The following is an 11,715-nucleotide window of genomic DNA, read 5'->3' as shown; positions in this document are numbered from 1 at the left end:
TTTTCGGTAGGTTTGATTCCCTTCTGGAATTGCTGAGGAATGTCACGTTTCACAATCTTACATAGTGAAATTTTTTGGCTCCTTTTCTAAGATGAATTTTTATTTTGTGTTATCCACATAGTAAGACTTGCTGCTTTATAAGGAAAATAGGTTTAATACAACTTAAAAATTTGGATGCTGAGAGTCTAAGATTGAGCCACCTTCCCAGCCTAGCTTTGACTTGGGCCCTGTGGTGGACATCCTCATCATTGGACTGCCTGTGAGGTGTGGGCACACTCTCCTGATCAGATAGCCACCTAGGACAAGACCAAGAAGACACTAGAAACAATCTCCCCCCGGCCCACACTTTCCAACGCTTCCAGTATCCCTCAGCATTGCTCCTCTGGAGACTAAGTGTCAACACATGCACTTGGAAGGATAACATTCAAATTATATCCTAACTACGGCATCCTTTTTAGTGCTTACAAAGAAACTTACTACATATAATTTGTACACATGTCTGCTCAGAACGTCAGAAAATAGTGTAACAGCATTCTTTTGTCTCATCATCTACCTGCTTGGAAACTTGCATCCTCATGAAGTTGCTGCACTCATAAATCTGCTGCACTGTGACAGTAGAATACATAGATTGCCCCACGTGGTTTTCTTCCCCTAAGAATCTGGGTCCTTGGTAAGGGGCTTCTTTTATCTCTTCAGTCTTTTTCATGTTTTACATATTTACAGCTGATTATAGTGTTATTCTAGGTCTGGGAGCTCTAACATGGTGACTTTTTAAAGATTTTTCCTATTTTTTTAGCTATTCTCAATCATTTGCCAATAAGATCTCACATTTTTCCATCCTATATCTGTTTTCAGTGTCATTATTTACTGGCAGAATTGTGGGAATTTCAATAGCTGCTTAAAATTCTTGATTTGTAAGTGTAGTAAACAATGATATTTGATTTGTTACACGCTTTGGGCCATGTTACTATAAAATTAACAAGACTAGAACTCAATATTGTAAATTTAAAAATTCATATGAAAATTGGAAACTAAACTTGTATGCCAAATACAAGTCATGCAATACGGACATGTACCCACTATGCACAAGGAATATAATCATTGTGTATGCAAAACATTCAGCAATGAAACACTATGAAAAACATTAAAATTTAACTTTTAAAAATTAAATTTTAAAACACATTATGAAATTCATGCTATTAAGAAATTTGAGTTGTCAGTTAAGTGCAGTAATCTGGAGCTGTCCCCAAAAGGGGTTTGAGAATGTTTCCCCAAAGAGCAGTGGGACAGCTCAACTTACTCCCTCTATTCATAAAGTGTGACATTTATGGTGCAGTCATTTGGATCTGAAGTGTCCCTCTCAAAGATTTACGTGCTCATAGGCAAGGAATATGCACGTGATGTTAGCGTATGAAAATGTCACCTTTAGAATGAAGGTTTTTAACTTCTACTATTTCTATTCTACTTATCAGTGTAGCAGGTTAGAATGAGTAAAACTTACAAGAAAATAGGCTGAAATCTATTTCTGGGAGATAAAAAGTTTTGTTAGTGCATTTTATTGAGTGCATGAGAAAGAAATGAAGAAAACTTTCCTGACAATATGAGCATATATGCTGTTACACAATAAAGAAATATATTTATGTGGAGATATTATGTAACTTGGATATTTCAGCTATGAGCATATCTTTCTTTCTTCAGAAGGGCAGTATAGCTAACCTGCTGTTATGGGAAGGTGTGTTAGGAGACCCAGGTACTGGAGGTGGGATCCTTGCAGTATGTCTCCCTTCCTGGATCCTCTTTCTGCTTCACAGTGGCCATCATATGAGCAGTTTTCCTCCACTTAGGCCCTTCCACTATACTGCTTCTGCCTGAAGCTGGCCAGACATGCAAATACTAAGTCTCCTGAAAATATCAACCAAAATAAAGCTCTCCTCTTTAAATTGCAGATGTTGGATATTTTGTCCCAGTGATCAGAACTACTTGTCAGAAAAAAAGTATTTCAAAATGCAGCAGTGAGAGACATGGGTAGACTTTGTTTAAAAAAAAAAAAAAAAGTAAAGTAGTACTTTGAGAAAAGACAGGATTAGTCCTCAGAAAAGAGGTACATTGTGTCTAGGACTGGGTCTTGTTTCTATGTGGTCGTGGGTGTCCTCAAGAGGAAGGATCCAGGATGTGTACTCCTGGTGTATGTCAGGTTACCTTGCAGTGCACTCAGTTAACATGCAAACCACTTCCATGTGTTTGAAATTTAGAAATATATACCCACTTAATCCTACTGTTTCCTTGCAGATGAAAGTAAGAAAAAGTACAGTTTTGATTTATAGGCAAAAAGCACATGGTTCAGTAAACAGATTTATCCTTAACACCCAGAAAGTTTTGAAGTAAGCTTCTAGAAGGGGGAAAAGGGGACTTTGTTATCTTGGGGAAGTTTGTATCCTGAATTTGAAGTTTTTCTTTATATTTTTAAGCACAATTTTAAAATTATGATTTCCTTCTCTCTATGTACTTACTTTATTTTTCCATTATTTCAGAGTAAAATTGAATTTACTAATTTTTGTGTATTTGAATATTTATGAATTCATCTAAAATCATTTGTGAAAAGAGACTTTAGGTTTAAAAAATGTCTCTAGTTTTAAAGTAGTACTTTAATACATAAGAACATTTAAAATAAATACTGTCTATTTTACAAAGATAAATTATTTTGTGATCCTATGTATATCTTATTTTATGACAGTGCATGTTTTATCTTATAAAAGAATATAGAATTTATTTCTCTGTTTAGCTCTCTTCCCTAGTTTCAGTTTCCTTTGTTACAGTTACATGAAGACTTTAATGAAGAATTGAGAAACACACAATTCATATGTTTGAATTTGTAGTTCATTATATGAAAACATTGCACTATCCCAATCCATCCTACCTGCTTCATGAATCATTCCTTTGACCAATTTATTTTTAAGATTTAACTTTGCAGATTCAATACCAATAGGTATTAAATAGGTGAACAGGACTGTACAAAAGGGAGAAGGATCATGAACACATTTGCTTTTAAATTCCTATATCACCTTCAGTTAGGCTGCTTGCATCAGTGTGTGGATACTTTCTTCTAACTCTGAAAGCTTTTTTAGTTTTTGGTTGACTTTGACCTCATCAAATTCCAAAAATGGAAATTCAGATCCATGTTTAGGTTTCCAAAATTCCAACTCCATTATGGCAGCAGGTGTGTGTACATGAGCTCAGTGCCTTGACTGAGAAGTGCCGTGAACCCTCCAACTCAGGCTGCAAAATCATTCTGGTTCATGAGACTCTCAGACTTTTGTCTAGTGTCTTTTCCAGACTTAAAAATTAATAGCATTTCTTCAGATGTGATCCTACCTTGCTTTTTATCTTTTTTTTTTTTTGGGGGGGGTCTTTTTTTTTATCGGTACCAGGGATCGAACTCACGACTGCCTATTTGCAAGGCAGGGACTTATGCCCCTGAGCTAAATCCCCAGCCCCCTACCTTGCTTTTTAGTTTGAGCAGTTAAGAATGCCTTCAACTGGTTGAAAGTCATGTCTGAAGTTGCAAATTACATCAGAATCCCCTTCATTTTCACCAGGAATATGTGAAACGGTGAAATCCATTGGTAAAGTTGGCTCCACTGCAGCTCCTCAGTGATTCCTGGGTGCCCCTGGAAAGTATCTTTGTGCAGGCCACTCAGCAGTAGTACAAGATATTCATGTAATATCTGTCAATATTTACATGTTTTCATTAATTGCATTATCTGTCCATTATGAGTTGAATTGCACCCTTCAAAAAGCCAGATGCTGATCTGCAAGTGTAGCTCAGAATCATGTTTGTCTAGCATTCATGAGGGATTGAGTTCAATCCACAACACTACAAACAAACAAATAAAGGATTAACGTGTCACGGTTTTAAATACTATACATTATTTCAGTATGTGAACTTTTTAAAAGTATGATGATCACATCAGTAAGACAAACTCATACTGAAGTACAATGGGTTTCTTTAGAGAAAGGGGAAATTTAGACACAAAAACAGAAGTTACAGTGATGAAACAAAAGGCAAGATATATAAGAGGTGGCAGCCCATCCCAAAATCTAGGAGAGACACATAAATATTTCTCCTTGAGAACTCTCAGAAGCAAACTATAGACAGCTTGATCTTGGATTTTTAGCCTGTACAAAAATGTAAGATAATAAATTTGTATTGTTTAAGTAAGCCAATTTGTGGTTCTTTGTTTCAGTAGCTTTAACAACTAATACACAATCTTTCTTAAGAATTTGTAAGAGTACTGTGATTGTTTGGGGAATGCATGTTTTGTTGGCAATATGAACTCTAAATTTCTTTGTGACTTGTCTACCTCTTCTGAGGAGTAGTATCATGAAGATTGATGTAAGTGAAATCACACACACACACACACACACACACACACACATTTCATTATTTATTGCTACTTTTTATAGTGTCACACTTAAAAGTACTATTTGTTTACCTAAAGGTGATGATGGTAGTCTTAGTCAATTTCTTCCTTGATGAGATAGAATATCCAGCACCCACAATTTAAAAGAAAATTATTTTGATTCATGTTTCAGAGATTTCTGTCCATGAATGGTCTGTAGTATAGAGAAAAGGCCTGAACGAGGGAAGTTTTCTCACATTATGGCAGCCAGAAAGCAGTGAAGGAAATGAGTACCTGGAGAAAGATATGTGCACTGTCTTGGTCACACACCAGGACCCGGATTCTTCCTTTTTGGAGTCTGTCTCTTAATAGCAAGTTAAGTGTAGCACCAAAATAACCCAGTCACCTTCCAGAAGTGCCATTTCCGAGCATATGATGGTTTGGGGGGGGTGCATCTAGACACAAAATATAAAAACATAGCAGATATCATTGCAATCAAGGTATATGTTTTTCTAGATAGTACTATTTTATATTTCAAATTTAAGAGTGTAATGCTCTTAGATGAATTTTTGTGAGTGAAATAATGTAGGAATAAAGATTCATATTTTCACGAATAGTTAACTAATCATTCAATACCAAAAATAAATTGTTCTCCAATTAAGACCATTTTTATGTTGGTGACTCTGAGTCTCTTCTCAACATTATTCTATTCTTATCTAATCTCTGTTTCTCAACTAGTTAAATATTATAAATATTTATAGTTGATATACATCTTAATGGCTAGGATGAAAATTCTTTAATGTTTTGTAAATCTGTAAGTTTGTGCATGCTATTTTTTACTTTTTTTTTAACAACAACAACAACAAAAACTTTAGAATCACTAAATCAAGTTGAGCAGAAAATCCTGCTGGAGATTTTTGTTTTGGAGGGATTGTACTGAATCAGTATAATAATTAGGAAAAAAAGTATATATATATATATATATATATATATATATATATATATATATGTGTGTGTGTGTATATATATACAGAATTGATTTATGTAATGAATCTGAAAGAATTCATGTGGGTAGTCTCTAATGGTATTTACATTTTGTAGATTATGTCTCCTTTTTGATATAGACATTATTATGACTTTTTCTTTTTAATACCCTTAGAATCCTTTTATCTTTTTTCTAAGTTTTTCCTTAATTTATTGACTTGAACTGGAGTCTTCTGGTTAAGTTCATTTAAATGATTTGTATATGACCCTAAAACTTTCTGCATAGAAAATCATCTAATTTTAAAACAAATACTTATTTATTTATTGTCTTCCAGTTCTCATATCATACAGTTTAAAAATGTGTCTTTCCTTGTTGCACTGGCTGTGATGGCCAAGACAAAGTTAATGAACTACTATTAAATGAATGTGACTGTTAATCCTTATATGTCTATTGCATCAGGTTAAGAATTTGTGTCTGGATGGATTTTGGAGGATTCAGTATGTGTACTTGAAAAATAGTACCTTGACCATTTTTCTCTAACACTTTTCACAAAGTTTTCCTTCTAAATCATCAGGAACTAAGCAGTTTTGTTTTATCAAACCCTTCTGCAGTGAGGTTTCTACCATGAAGTCTGTCTGAGAATACAGAATCTATTGAAATCAGAACTAAATTAAATTTTTGTTCCTATAAGTTTTTGGTGTGTGCTATTGTGTCTCAGTAACAGGAAAGACAATACAGAAAATTCAAATGGCGATTATTGCTGTGACTGTACCTGATGATGGGGTTTAGAAGTCTTGGCAGGAAGAGTTTGGAAGTTTTGGAGCTGAGGGCATGAAAACACTTGAAATGCAATAAGCAGAGTTTGATGTGTGTTTCTAATCAGAGCTCAGCTAACAGAATACTTATAGGAATATAAGTGCTTGTAGTACAGGAAAATCCAAGCTTAGGAGCTTTCAGCTGGAACATCTGCAGTTGCAATAGAGGCCATTTATGTTACACCCTAGCAGAAAATGTGTCTGTCTGCATTTTGTCCATGTGCTGAGACTTTGCAGGAAACTGAAATGAAAGGCAATGGGCTTACTAATTAATTGTATGGAAGAAATTACAAGACAGCCCAACATTCTGGATGTCACTTGATTACTTTTGTATTTTGCCATCCTAATAATGAGAGTATGGGGGAAAGACAAAGCAGAATACTTTCAAAATTTAATTTTTGTCCACAAGCAACCACAGGTAAACTCAGATACAGGAAAAAAATGTGGTTGCTGAAGAGATTAGCAATGAGAGAGAGAGAGAAAGAGAGAGAGAGAGAGTGAGAGAGTGTGAGACTGTATAAGGACAAAACCAAAATGCTATGAGAACATCTTAGAATCTGTGAGATCAGTGAGAGCCTGTCCATCTCAGGCTCAGGAGTGCAAATGTGTAGCTTTAATCTGAGAATGATCTCTGTAACTCGTAAGGAAGAAGGACCTCTTAAGGAATTGGTTCTCCAGGATTCATTTCACTGTGTTCATGCCGTCCAGGCACACAGAAACTGCTGTTACCATAGTCTAAAGATGCCTTGCTATTTTTTTGCTAAAAACAGACTTGTAATTATCCATGATACTAGTTTTGCTGGCAAGGGCAATGTAAAAATTATAAAGTTAGAGAGGCTTCTAGTCAGATTAAAAAGAAAGATCTCAAAGAGTACCAAAGAAGTCCTTGTGATGGCATTCCATGAATCCCGGGAATCAAGAAAAAAGTTTTAGAGAATATGTCAGGAAGCTGAAGATTCCAGGAATGTGGTAAATCTATCAAAGGAAGCTGCAAGTTGTGAGCAGAGCCAGTCCAAAGAGAAAGTCATGTGAGCCATAATTTGTAAGACTGTACGGTTGGGTACACCCAAGACCTTGAATTCTCATTTTGCCACTGTATTTTGTTGATAGCAGATGGTTACGATGTTTTTCCTGCTGGTTTTCAATCTTTATTTGGTCTGATTTTTTTTTTTTTTTCCATCTGTTGGGGACCACTACCCAGAGGATCGGAGCAGGATTTAAAATTAACTAATTGGTTTTCTATGTTTATCTGTGAGTCTGTCCTAGGCCTAGCCCTTGGCCTGGCGACAGGAGCTGATCCACAGAAGGTGAACCTCTATGAATCACTGGTCCTGGCTGAGGCCTGTAGTGGCCTGTGAGGCCAGAGATACCTCAAAGGGCAAGATAAGGCCACAGCTGAAGACACCTGAGCTCCAACACTAAGAAAGTAAATAGAGGCTGCAGCTGCAGGAATTATTCCTGCAGTTTCAATCCTACCGTAAGTATCATCTTGGAGATAAGATGGTTCTCCTAAATTGGCATAATTTACTACTTGGAGAAGTCTCTCAAATGATTTCCAAACTCCTGCACATTTCTGGTGCTTTTGTCAGTTTCCCTACCTTTTGTCCGTGGTCCTAATAAAAGTGGGCTGATCCAGAGAAGTCTTTCTCATAGCCCTCAGAGTCTTGAGTTAATTAAAGCGTTTTGACCCTCCTGGAGCCCTAAAAAAACATACAATTTGTCTCTTTTACTTAATCTCCAAAGTACACTCATTTGGGAGATGAGGGATCTAGATCAGGACCCAATAACCTGCCTCTGTTTTCCCTTTTGGAGTCATAATATTTAACCTGTGTTATCATACTTTGGAATTAAGTAATGTAACTTTTATTTTTACAGAGATTCATAGATAAAAACTTGCCTTGAGTCTTAAACGAGATGTCCATTTGGAGTCTTGAAAACATATTGGAACTGTACAGCCTTGGAGAAAGGAATTTTTTTATTTTCAGTTGTACACAGGCTACAGTATTTTTATTAATTTAGGCAGAATTAGGAGCTTGCTTTCACATTTATTTGGAAATTCAGTGTCGTCTGGAGATGAATTTTGGAGTGAAGTTGACAAAAGGTGGATTGGATTCTGTATTAATCCTGATATGATGACTTCATTGGATTAAGGGTTATCTAACAGATTAGTAGAGCAAACTCATGGACATGTTTGGGGGTGAAGAGGGTGTGACCTTTTGTATTTCATATATTCTTCAAACTTTCCTCTTTGGTACTGTACCTTACCCTTCTTCTCAGCCAAACTAAATGCAGTAGTTTTGCTCTATCAAAACTTTCTGCCTTGAAGATTGGAGCCTGATGACAATATGGTGAATCTTCTGAAATCATAAGCTAAATTAAACCTTTCTTCCTATGCAGCATAATGCCAGTTTGTTCATAAACACACAATATCAAGGAAGTATAATACTCTTGTGTATTCTTTAGAAAAGTTTATTGGTGAATTGCTAATTTTAATTTTATGAATTTTATTATATTAAACAATTAGTACTTAATGAGGGACAAAAATAAAGTATCATAATTTTAATTGTTATGGACTATTCTTAAAAAGAATTAAATTTTTAAACCTTGTTTTTTGGTGTACAAATTCTAAAATATAACAAACAAATTATTATATGATCTAAAATGAAAATAGAAAGAAAATGCTACCAAAAATCTTTATTTTAATTATTGCATCTAAGGCAATCTACACACAGACAATAGCATGCTCCTTGCACATGTAATGCTTACAAATGGCCACACATGTGCTTTGGTTTCTTGCCTTTTTTGTATGACATACTTGACATCTCACGATCTTGTTTTTCTCAGGAGATTTGTCTTGTATTATGTGATATGTAAACAGAAACATAAAATATTAATAAAATAAAGTATTAAATTCTTAATATACATTATGCATTTAGAATAAAAGTCAACATTTACACATCAGCTGTGTATTTGTTTACAAAATCTAAAAGATAACATTAGAAATAAAACCTGTATGAACTACAGTGAAAACATCAATAGAACTCGACAACAAAAATAATCTTCATTTCAGTTGTTACACCCAAGGCGATTTTCACACATGACAACTCCATGTTTCATGCACACATCTTGCTTATGCTGACAGCACATGTGCTTTCCTTTCCTTTCCTGTCTTGCAAGCTGTTCTTGTCACTTCTCTTGCTTTCCTCTTTTGTCAGGAGCGTCTCACTATATTGTAAAATGTGGAATTAGCAAGAGAATAAGATATCAATAAAATACAATATCAATTATGTAGTGCTTAGACTAGACACTGACATTTTCACATCAGCTGTTTACTTGGCTATAAAACCTAAAAGATAACATCAGATATCAAAAATTATGAGAACTACAGTGCAAACACAAACAAATGCCTACAAACAGAAATAGTCTTTCAATTGTCACACCCAAGGAAGATTTTACATATGACAACTTCATGTTTCATACACAAATATAACTTACACTGTTAACACATATGTTTTGTTTCCTTGTCCTTTTGTGTAGGGACATAGTTAGCTTCTGTTTTTTTTTTTTTTTTTTTTCCATTGTCTCAGTAAGTGTTCATAATGTTGCACCTGCTTGTTTAGCTCTCAGCTAGAGAATGTGCTCTCAATTTGTTTTGCTCTCTTGGCAGAAACACTTTCTTTTTCCTCTGTTGTCAACGATCTGTTATGAGCTACAGTTCCAATCCTCTAAGAAAGTTTCTCTGTCTTATTTCACACTTTTTATTTTCACTGTAAACTACCAGACTATTTAAGCCACAGTTGTTTAGGATCAAGTGCAATGCAGCAAATGACCAATAGTTTATGTTTCAAATGACATCATAGTTGCTGCATAACCATCAACATCTCTTCTGCCTTTGATTTTGTTGCTGAAATTTTCTATCTCAAGCCCCTGTTTTGTTAAGCTTTCCCTATCAATATTTCCATCATGATGCAATGTTGACTTTAGCAATACCAGTTTGTTTGCTTTTACATATATGAAGCCAATGTTATATTTTTCTGAAATCCAAAGGTTGTTCTATGCAGGTCTCTGTTTCAAAATTGCAATGTTTCATTTGGAAATTCTGCTTTGCCCCTGTGGACAGTTTTTGCACTTGTCAATTTATGTTCTGGTAGCAAATGTAGTATCATTGGGAAAATGATAAACCAATTGTCAAAGGTTCCCTTCTAATTAGTTTGGAAGATGGGAGCAGCAAGTCTGTTCAAAGTACCATAGGTTTATTACTACGTAAATAAACACCTGGTGACTCAATTCCAGGATAAATTTCTAAATTTAAAGCTAATATGTCTTTGTATGTGCAAGAGCATAAAGTCTTATGTCATGTTTTGCAGGGTTTTTTTTTTTGGGGGGGGGGTAGTATATGCTACCTGAAGCTATAGCAACCATGAAATGTTGCAAGATATTCATCAACAATCACATATTCAGATGGTGTGTAAATTGTTTGATAATTATGCACAAATCTCTCAGCCAATGAGGGAATATCAACCAGACAGTCAGTTCTTTTTCTTTGTTGGCAAATGGTTTTATCATCAAACCTCAGGCAATTTTGAAGGAAATGAAATTGACTCAGTGACATTTTTATTCTACAAAACTTTAGCTACAGCCGTTAATTTTTCATAAGTCTTTTGCATTCTTGAAATTACCATGAGAAAGCTCTTCTAAAAACAGCAGACCTTTGATTGCTTTCAGTTCAGCTAGTGAGATGTCATAATGAATATATTTTTGAGTATGGCTACTAGTGCATACAGAACATTTTACTTGTATGTCAGTAATTATATAATTCACAAGATTTGTAACATTTCATCAAATAGAAACAGTTTTTAAAACCACATGGCAGTGTTGTCAATTCTGTCCAATTGATTTCACTCTTGCAAAATTCTCAGTATATTTTTAGATTTTGTTCTAACATTGGATAATTCTATTTGGCTGTGTGACAATTTTGTACCATTTTGACTAGTTAAATTTTTTTTTTCATTGCTGTTTTCTTCATCATCTGAGGCAAAGAGGTCTGCATTTTCTACACTTGTATCAGTTGATTCTTGCTCCATTTCACTGTCATGGGAATTTTGGCTCACATAGCCAGTTTCAAAATCATCATTATCTTCATCATCCATGCATGAGGAATCTGGTGATTCACTTTCCACTTTATTCAAAACTTGCAAATCTGCTTTTCCATGTGCCACTTTACTGAATTGAGCTACATTTACAAGAAAAATTTTTGAAAAACAAATCCTAAATGTACAGAAATTAACAATGAGCATTTTGTGGGTAAAACTCACTTGTTGCTATTTCAGAGCTCCTGTACACACTGTACTGTTCTACTGCCCAGTGGGAGAATGCACTAATGGGTTTTTGCTTTACTCCAGTGCAACTACTGTGAGTCTCCTCTGCATAACATTATATAACAGAAGAAAAGTGTGGGTGTATTTTACCCCTGTGATGCTCAGGTAAACATATGAAAAACTAGTTAACACACTAT

At 34.9% G+C, this 11,715-nt stretch overlaps 1 pseudogene; it reads right to left on the bottom strand.

Moving 5' to 3' along the window:
* Positions 1-3,068: 3,068 nt before the first annotated feature.
* On the bottom strand, positions 3,069-11,350 carry LOC111756673 (COMM domain-containing protein 1-like; annotated as a pseudogene).
* Between the last annotated feature and the right edge of the window lie 365 nt (positions 11,351-11,715).

This window comes from Cavia porcellus, unplaced genomic scaffold (genome assembly GCF_034190915.1).
Source record: "Cavia porcellus strain 051 isolate PalLab524CR breed Dunkin Hartley unplaced genomic scaffold, mCavPor4.1 scaffold_15, whole genome shotgun sequence".
Taxonomy (NCBI): Eukaryota; Metazoa; Chordata; class Mammalia; order Rodentia; family Caviidae; genus Cavia; species Cavia porcellus.
This window is presented reverse-complemented; position numbering and strand designations above follow the sequence as displayed.